We start from the raw sequence: 9,219 nt of genomic DNA, 5'->3' as shown, positions 1-9,219 counted from the left end.
AAAATTGGACTGTCTGATCATGAATCAACGTAGATCGTCAAGTGAGTATGTGTAGAAAACTCCAGCGGGCAGCGAAGGCAAGATTGCCGGCCGGCGCGCGAAGGCAAGTAGGCTCGCTCTAATCCTCTTTGGCAGCAAGCTATGACTGATGAATTGCAGGCTTTAGACAAAACTCACACTTGGGACATTGTTGATCTTCCTCCTGGCAAGACTGCCATTGGTTGCAAATGGGTCTACAAAATCAAAACTTGTTCTGATGGTACTATTGAGCGCTACAAAGCCCGCCTTGTTGCAAAAGGCTTCAACCAAGAATATGGTATTGACTATGAGGAGACATTTGCTCCTGTTGCTCGTCTCACCTCTGTTCGCAGCCTGATTGCGGTTGCTACCACCCGACACTGGGATCTTTATCAAATGGACGTGAAAAATGCTTTCCTTAATGGTGTTCTTCTTGAGGAAGTCTACATGCAACCTCCCCCTGGGTCTACTTGTCCACCTCATAAAGTCTGCAAACTTCAGCGTGCTTTATATGGTCTCAAACAAGCTCCGCGCGCTTGGTTTGCCAAGTTCAGCTCTACTATTCATGACTGTGGTTTCACCTCCAGTTCTTATGATACTGCTCTTTTTATCCGGAAAACTGCTCAAGGGACCACCTTGCTTCTCCTTTATGTGGATGATATGATTATCACCGGTGACGATCTTGATGGTATTGTATGCCTTAAACAATTTCTTAGCCATCATTTCGAGATGAAAGACCTTGGTCCTCTCAGCTATTTCCTGGGTCTTGAAATCCTCCATGATTCCACGGGGTCTTTTCTCTCTCAGGCTAAGTATACCTCTGATCTTCTCACCCGCGCTGGTCTTACGGATTGCAAGACTGCCTCCACTCCCCTGGAGCCTCAGAGTCGTCTTACACCTCTTGATGGCACTCTTCTCTCTGATGCTACCCTATATCGTCAGCTGGTTGGCAGCCTTGTCTATCTCACTGTTACTCGTCCTGATATTGCCTATGCCGTTCATATTGTCAGCCAATTTATGTCCGCTCCTCGTACACCTCATTATGCTGCATTAGTTCGTATCCTTCGTTATCTCAAAGGTACCTTGTTTCATGGACTTCATTATTCCGCCCGCTCCTCTCTCCAGCTTCGTGCTTTTTCTGATGCTGATTGGGCTGGGGATCCTACTGACCGGCGCTCTACTACCGGGTTCTGCTTTTTCTTGGGTGATTCTCTTATCTCTTGGCGCAGCAAGAAACAATCTCTTACTGCTCGCTCCAGTACTGAGGCTGAATATCGTGCTCTTGCTGATACTACTCAGGAACTTCTCTGGCTTCGTTGGCTTCTTGCTGACATGGGTGTTTCCCCCTCTGGCGCTACTGCTCTCTTTTGTGACAATCAAAGTGCTCTTCAAATTGCTTACAATGATGTTTTTCATGATCGCACCAAACACATTGAGATTGACTGTCATTTTATTCGTCAACACGTCACTCATGGTACTGTCCATCTCCATCCCATCTCCTCTGCTGATCAACCTGCTGATATCTTCACCAAAGCCCATTCTCCTGGCCGCTTCGTTGAACTTGTCTCCAAACTCCAGTTGGTTGATGTTTGTCTTCCTTGAGTTTGAGGGGGGCTGTTAATATATAATTGAATATTAATTGAATATACTATAATACTATATCTGTTGTTAATATATTATAGTATAGACAACACCAATTATAGCATAGGATTCCCTTTGTCAGAAAGGCTTTCGGTGCACCACCAGCTTTCGGCCACTTTTTCTTATTATATTCAATTGTATCATCATAATGTTTGTATAACAGACTCCTATATAATGGAGCCTCAATCTTGATTCAATACAGAGTTTATATTACAAATTCTCTTTCAATATTACTCTCTCAATTTGTCTTCCATAATTTGTCTTTCATGGTATCAGAGCACAGGTATTTTACCTAAGTCTCTACATCACATTTTTCTTGGCAGATTGCTGCGTACCTCTCTCTTACCTAATACACAGATAGTGTTAATGTAAATTGTAAAAGTAAATACTACCACCCACTCCACCTACCACCTCCACTACCACCCACTCCACCTACCACCTCCACTACCACCTTCACCTACTCCCAAATCCTCTCCTATATAAATCCTTGTAATATACACAATATACATATCAATCAATAAAACATCAATATATACATAATTCATTCTCTATACAATACTTAACATGGTATCAGAGCTTGGTTAAGAACCTCGTAATTTCGCTTCACCGGTAGGCGGCAGCCTCGCCTTGGCCGCCTGCCGGACCTCAGCCCTCGTTATCGGAGCACTGTCTACTCTTCCCGTGGTCTATTCACTGTTTGCATGTACTCTTCAAGTTCTTCCTCGCTGTAGTTTCCTTCTGCACTGAGCTGACGTTTCATGTCCTCTTGAAGCTGGATCAAAGCAATTGCACCTGTTGCGGCTGTAACTTGGGATTTAATGAAGTGGCCTTTGTTTCTGAACCACTCAGCAATGAAAGGTTGAGTCGACCTTTCAGTATTTCGGCAAGCTTCTCTTCTCTTTCCCTTTGAACAACCCTCATTTTCTCTTACAACTTTTTAGCAAACTACTCTCCTTCTGTAAAAATATCCAATGAAGCCATTGAGGCCATGGCAAGCTGGCCAATGTAATCCTCAAAAAGCTCACTCCCAAAGAGCATTGCAAAAAAATTGCAGCAGGATCAATGATTGCATCAGTTGAAATTCCAGACTTCCCACAAGCATCATAAGCCTGTCGTTGGGTTGGATCACTCAGCACTTGGGTCTCTTATCCCACAAGCATCATAAGCCTCTCTCTGGATCTCTTATCTCTCTCTCTCGGGTTGCATTTTGAGGGGGGGAAGCTGGGCACACATACACAAGCACACACACGGTACACACCAAACAACCAGCACATGGGGGCACCCACTCAATCTCTTTCTCTCTCATATTTTATTAATCTCTCTCTCTTCATCCAACCCACCAACTTAGCCGCTTTTGTCCCCCACCATAATTGTTTTCACCACCCACCACTCCCACTCAACTTTCTTTTACTTTATATATATATATATATATATTTCTTTTGCTCCATCTTTTCAGCGTTGTTCTAACATAATAATTCTCCATCTTAGTCCACCAACTCACTCTCCCTCTAACATAATAATTCTCCACCGAATTGGCCACCCAATGAGGGAGATATATTGTATTTAAAAAAAAAAAAAAAAAAACTCATATAATTTCTCACCACCCCACACCAGCACTCACTTCTCTCTTTTATTTATTTATTTTACACACTTTTCCACGGAAAGTGAGCCAGCTCTTTTCAAATAATTTTCCATTACATTTTTATTTTTTTAAAAAAAACAAAAAAAAACAAAAAAACAAAAAAAAACAAAACTACATTCATTCCAGTTGATTTTTCTGCCTTACCAAACCTCCCATTCGAGTTTGCAAAACACACTTCTTTTATTCATATCAGGGATTCACCCCGCTCACCATTCTACACCAAAAAAAAAAAAAAAAAACAAACAAACAAACAAACAAACAAACAACAACAAAAGCTTTGTTTTCTGTTCTGCAGCGGCCACACATCGACCTCACTTCTTCTCTACTCTGCCGCCGGTCTTTTCTTTTTGCCTCTGTCCTGGGCGGTCCTTGCCGGTGTTGCCTCCGTGTTTCCCACTCCACTGGGCATGATCACTACTCCCTGCTCCTCCACTGCAGCATATGGCGGCCCTCCAAATCGGAACATCACGGTGGCCTTCCGCTTCAGCTCCTTGTTTTTCGCCTTTAGCACACTTATCTCTGCTCGCGCATCCTTATACATGCGTTGGAGCAGAGCCAGCTGGGAGTTTAACTGCTGCACCTCATTTGCCCTACTCTGCAGCCGGTTCGACAAGTTTGTCACCGCAGTCATGGTTTCTACACATGACTTCAATGTATACTGATTGGCCTCCACATCCGACTGCACTGCCATTCTTTGCTCCACCGACCGCATCGGAAAGTTCAACGGAGCAAACCCAGCGGTGTTTGGTTGAGGTTCACTGGCCACCACACCAGTTATCTCTCTTGTTGACACGTTGAGGTCGGGAAAGAGAGTCAGCAGACCATGGGAAGACGAGGCCATTTTCTGGGCAACAAAGTGTTACAGAATATCTCTCGCAACAGAGTGTTACAGACACTCTCTCTCAGCACAACGACGAGTTTTTCAGAGTTTTTTAGCGGGTTTTCTGCCTCAGCCTCAGCCTCCGCTTCGATTTATAAAGACCTTGACGAAGAGGCAGACACGCGCATCATGCGCCGCTCGGCGCTCGCCGACAACTTGGCACGCTTTTTGATGGCACGTCTTTTTATGGATTGGGCACGCCTTTTGATGGCACGCCTTTTGACAGATTGGGCACACCTTTTGAGGGCACGACTTTTGAGGGCTCGATATCTACATCCATGTATATCTTTTGGGCAGCCTATATACACACTCATACAGTGTCTTCTACACCGGTCAGCTTTATCAATCCCTTTTCAACCTCAAATAGGTTTTTATCTTCACACCTATTTGAGTTTGAGGGGGGGTTATACACAGTATCATGTATAAGTCGCTCATGGCGCACTGTGCATCACCACAACCTCTACTACACCGGTCCGACATGACCCCGTAAACTGTCTTCTACAACGGTCCGACATGACCCCGTAAACTGTCCTGCTACATCGGTCCGACATGACCCCGTAAACTGTCTTCTACAACGGTCCGACATGACCCCGTAAACTGTCTGCTACAACGGTCCGACATGACCCCATAAACTGTCTTCTACATCGGTCTGACACGACCACACAGTGTCCTGCTACATCGGTCCGACATGACCTCGTAAACTGTCCTGCTACATCGGTCCGACATGACCTCGTAAACTGTCCTGCTACAACGGTCCGACATGACCCCGTAAACTGTCCTGCTACATCGGTCCGACATGACCCCGTAAACTGTCTTCTACAACGGTCCGACATGACCCCGTAAACTGTCCTGCTACAACGGTCCGACATGACCCCGTAAACTGTCTTCTACATCGGTCTGACACGACCACACAGTGTCTGCTACAACGGTCCGACATGACCCCGTAAACTGTCTGCTACAACGGTCCGACACGACCATACCGTGTCTTCTACAACGGTCTGACACAACCATACAGTGTCTCCTATCCCATTTTTAATTTTATTTGTCAGCTTATTTTTCTGTTTTGTTACTCTCTCCAAACTCAAGTTGGCTAGTACCTATCCTCCTTGAGTTTGAGGGGGGCTGTTAATATAAATTGTAAAAGTAAATACTACCACCCACTCCACCTACCACCTCCACTACCACCCACTCCACCTACCACCTCCACTACCACCTTCACCTACTCCCAAATCCTCTCCTATATAAATCCTTGTAATATACACAATATACATATCAATCAATAAAACATCAATATATACATAATTCATTCTCTATACAATAGGTTTGGAGAGAGTAACAAGCAGGAAAATAAAATGACAATAAAATAAAATAAGATAGGAGACACTGTATGGTTGTGTCAAATCGTTGTTGAAGACACGGTATGGTCGTGTCACACCGTTGGAGAAGACACTGTGTGGTCGTGTCAGACCATTGTAATATAAACTCTGTATTGAATCAAGATTGAGGCTCCATTATATAGGAGTCTGTTATACAAACATTATGATGATACAATTGAATATAATAAGAAAAAGTGGCCGAAAGCTGGTGGCGCACCGAAAGCCTTTCTGACAAAGGGAATCCTATGCTATAATTGGTGTTGTCTATACTATAATATATTAACAACAGATATAGTATTATAGTATATTCAATTAATATTCAATTGGAGAGAGCTGCCATGCATATGTGTGTGTATGCCGAGAGGGAGAGGTGATGGGTGTGTATGTGAGCTGCTGGGTGTATGGCAGTGATGGGTGTGTGTGTGCCGTGAGTGTGTATCAGTGTGTATCAGTGAGCATGGATACATATGTGTGTGTGCTGTATGTGTGTGTGTGTGCTGGGTTTGTGTTAGAGAGAGAAGAGAGAGAATAACAGTTTAGGGAGAGAGAGAGAGATGATATCGGTTTGGGGTGTTGGATTAGTGTAAGGTTCGGCCTGAGAAGAACATGAAGCAGCCAAGGTGAGTGAGGCTATCGGTGATGATGGCCCGGTTATGGAGTTGCAGCGGTGGTGACTTGACAGTGGAGTAGTTGGTGCTGCTGCTGGTGGTGAAGTGTTGTTGAAGAATCTGCCATTGAAGAAGAAATTAGGGAAATTTGGGTTTGTCCGGCGGGCGGCCAAGGCGAGATTGCCGCCCGCCGGTGGAACGAAAATACTAGGTTCTTAACCTAGCTCTGATACCATGAAAGATTGTTAAAGAGAGAGAGAAAAGAGAGAGACTGGAAAGACAGATTTGTATAATCACTATCTGTTATTATGTTTGTGTGTAAATACAAGAGAATGAGCCCTCTCTCTTTATAGAGAGGAAAGGGAGACAATTGGAATACTGAAGCACCGAAAGCATACACATATACATTAAAATAATACAAAGGCGTCTGTCAAAGCTGAAGGTGGTAGTGGGTGAGCTCTTTACAGCTTACAAATGCCAGCCTACAAATGCACTATAGTGTATAGTATATTATATTGTTAACAGATTCGGCGAGCGTGAAAAAGGTTGTTATACAATGCTCAGTGGTTGAAAGGGATGACGAGTCTGTGCTTGAAATTTCGACACCTAATCTTTGGACATTGGAGCTTTTGGGATCTTTTCACCGGAGAAAGTGTCGGCTAGTGAATGTTTCATCTCTTGTTGAAGCCAATCTCAATTTGACATTTGATAAAACTTGTGGCAGAGACAGTGAAGATGATAATCATTTTTTTTCAGTTTATTTAATTTTTTATGCTAATACCCAATAAGTAGAAGTTGACCAATTTCAAAATAAATAAATATAAGTAACACATATAAATTGCACCAAACAACTACATCCTGAATAGTTTGAAATCATCTCTACTCCATCTCAATAATCAATTATTTTTTATTTAAAATTTGTTATGGAAAGTTTTGAAACTTATTAGAATAATTATAAACCATTCATTTTGATTTTTGTTGTTCTATTACAATTTTATAAAATAAAATTAGAGTTTTCCATTCCACCAGGATCACAATTCACTCTAAAACAACAAACAAAATTCAATTTTCATATGGCCAATAATAGGATTTATATATTTATTTATTGTTGAAATTGGCATTAATCTATTTGATTCTTTCAATTCTAAAGGTTCTATCAACAGCTAAAGTGGAAGATTTGCCCTCTCCAATGTTAAGCTGCAAAATGTTGACACTAATTACGCACATCAAGAAATGGGACATCTGTGGCATAGAAAGGCTTCTACAAAGTTCACCTTATCTAGAGACTTTAGTTGTGGATATGAGTACCCTTTACTACCCAACGGTAAGATCTCCAAAACTGTTTTCTCATTTTTGTTTAATTCTGGAATCAGTTTTTGTATTTATAAACTTATTCAATTCTCTTTGGAGTAACTTCCTATTACTTTCTTTTGAACTTATCAATTTTTATATAGATCTTATCTCAAATTAATTCCTAGATAGGCCTTTGTACTCCTTGAGTGAGAATTTAAAAGGTCATGAGGTTGGAAGAATTTATCTTTTTAAGTTATGTCCGTAGATGTTTCTTGGTGCTGGACTCAAAAGATTATTTCCAAATAGGTAACTTTCTTTGAATCATTCATTCATTCATTCTTTATCCCATGTTTGTTTCGGTGAAAATGTTTCTTACATTAGTTTGTGATCTTAATGCTGTGTTTGGTTGGGGGATTTGGGGAGGGATTTGGAAAGGGAAATGAAAAAGGTAGATGAAATGTGAATAAAACATGCCTATATTTCACCTAGTTTCACACGCCTTTTCCCTTTCCCTTTCCAAATCCCTTCCCAAATCCCTCAACCAAACACAGCATAAAGCTAACCCTTTTGTTTTGTTTTTTTTATGGGTGTACCTTTGACATTTGATGAATGTAATTATGAATTATATAAGTTGCATACTGTACTAAAACTTGAATTGCAGTTCCAATTTTGCTCCAACTTTCTAAATTCCTACGGCTTAGACGGAGAGCAATATTGGGTGTCACACGAAGGGGTTTTCAAGTGCTGGATGATGAAGGTAAAGACTATTAAGATTGTCGGCTTCAGAGAAGTTGGCGAAGGATTTGCACTTCCTCTCTTGCAGTTTCTGCTCAAGAATGTCAAGGTGCTAGAGAAGATGATCATCAAAACAGGAAATTCAGGTTTCAATCAATGCTTGACATGCTCGGTATCACAAGAATTTGTTCGATTTACACAAAAATTGTTGAGCTTTCCAAGAGCCTCTCCCCTTGCTGCTGTTGTGTTCTCTTAGTGAAATCTATACAGATGGGTTGAACTTCTTGCAGTGGTTCTGTTTTGCTTATGACATCAAGCTCGCTTTTGGTTCATTTTTGGTTTTGTATTGACTAGCTCCATAATTATTTTCTTTTGGGCCACTGTTTTTGTTTTTGTTGTTGTTCAAATGTTAGTGCTTATGGGAAGTTATAAATTAGATGTGGGAATCCAATTAGAAAGCATTGATTTGCTTACTACGGAACTTACCTCAATGATCTGAATTATTTTCTTGTAAAACTTTTCGAGCATATTATCTATGTACAAAAATTAAATTGATTAAACAATTAGACTCACGTAATTGTATTGTCTTTTTTAAAAAAGGAAGGGTAAAAGAATTGATTTGGTTTTTCCTCTTCAAACCCAAAACTCTTGGAAGCCATGAAGGAGACCCAATTTAGGGTTTGAGAATTTTATTTTTATTTTTTTAAAATTCTTTTTCTTTATCTTTTTGGTTGGAAATTTGGTGGCGTTTAGTTGTTGGTTGGCGTGAAGAAATAAGCTATACAAATAAGGATACAGTTTTAAAAAAAAAAAAATTTGATTTATTTTTTTTATCTGTAGTGTTTTTTTGTTTTGTTTTTCAAATTTGTGTGACAAAGTTTGAAGAAAAAAAATGCACTAAGAATTTTAGATAAAAATTTGAAGGGAAAAAAAAACGCTCAATCCAAAGTCCAAAATTGAAGTTCTAAATCTAAAGTCGAGGCGTTTATTTTCTCCGTCCCCAAGGACAAATTCATACAAAAAAAC

General features: G+C 40.9%; 1 long non-coding RNA gene across 1 annotated transcript; it reads left to right on the top strand.

Moving 5' to 3' along the window:
• Positions 1 to 6,695: 6,695 nt before the first annotated feature.
• LOC114260854 (uncharacterized) lies at positions 6,696 to 8,654 on the top strand. Its single transcript, XR_014341005.1, has 2 exons — positions 6,696 to 7,764; positions 8,120 to 8,654. It is a non-coding gene; the product is annotated as an uncharacterized LOC114260854 (long non-coding RNA).
• The last annotated feature ends 565 nt before the right edge of the window (positions 8,655 to 9,219 follow it).

This window comes from Camellia sinensis, chromosome 9, assembly GCF_055761805.1.
Source record: "Camellia sinensis isolate YWXY chromosome 9, ASM5576180v1, whole genome shotgun sequence".
Lineage (NCBI taxonomy): Eukaryota > Viridiplantae > Streptophyta > Magnoliopsida > Ericales > Theaceae > Camellia > Camellia sinensis.
Note: the sequence above shows the minus strand (reverse complement) of the source record. Positions and strands in the feature narration are given on the sequence as shown.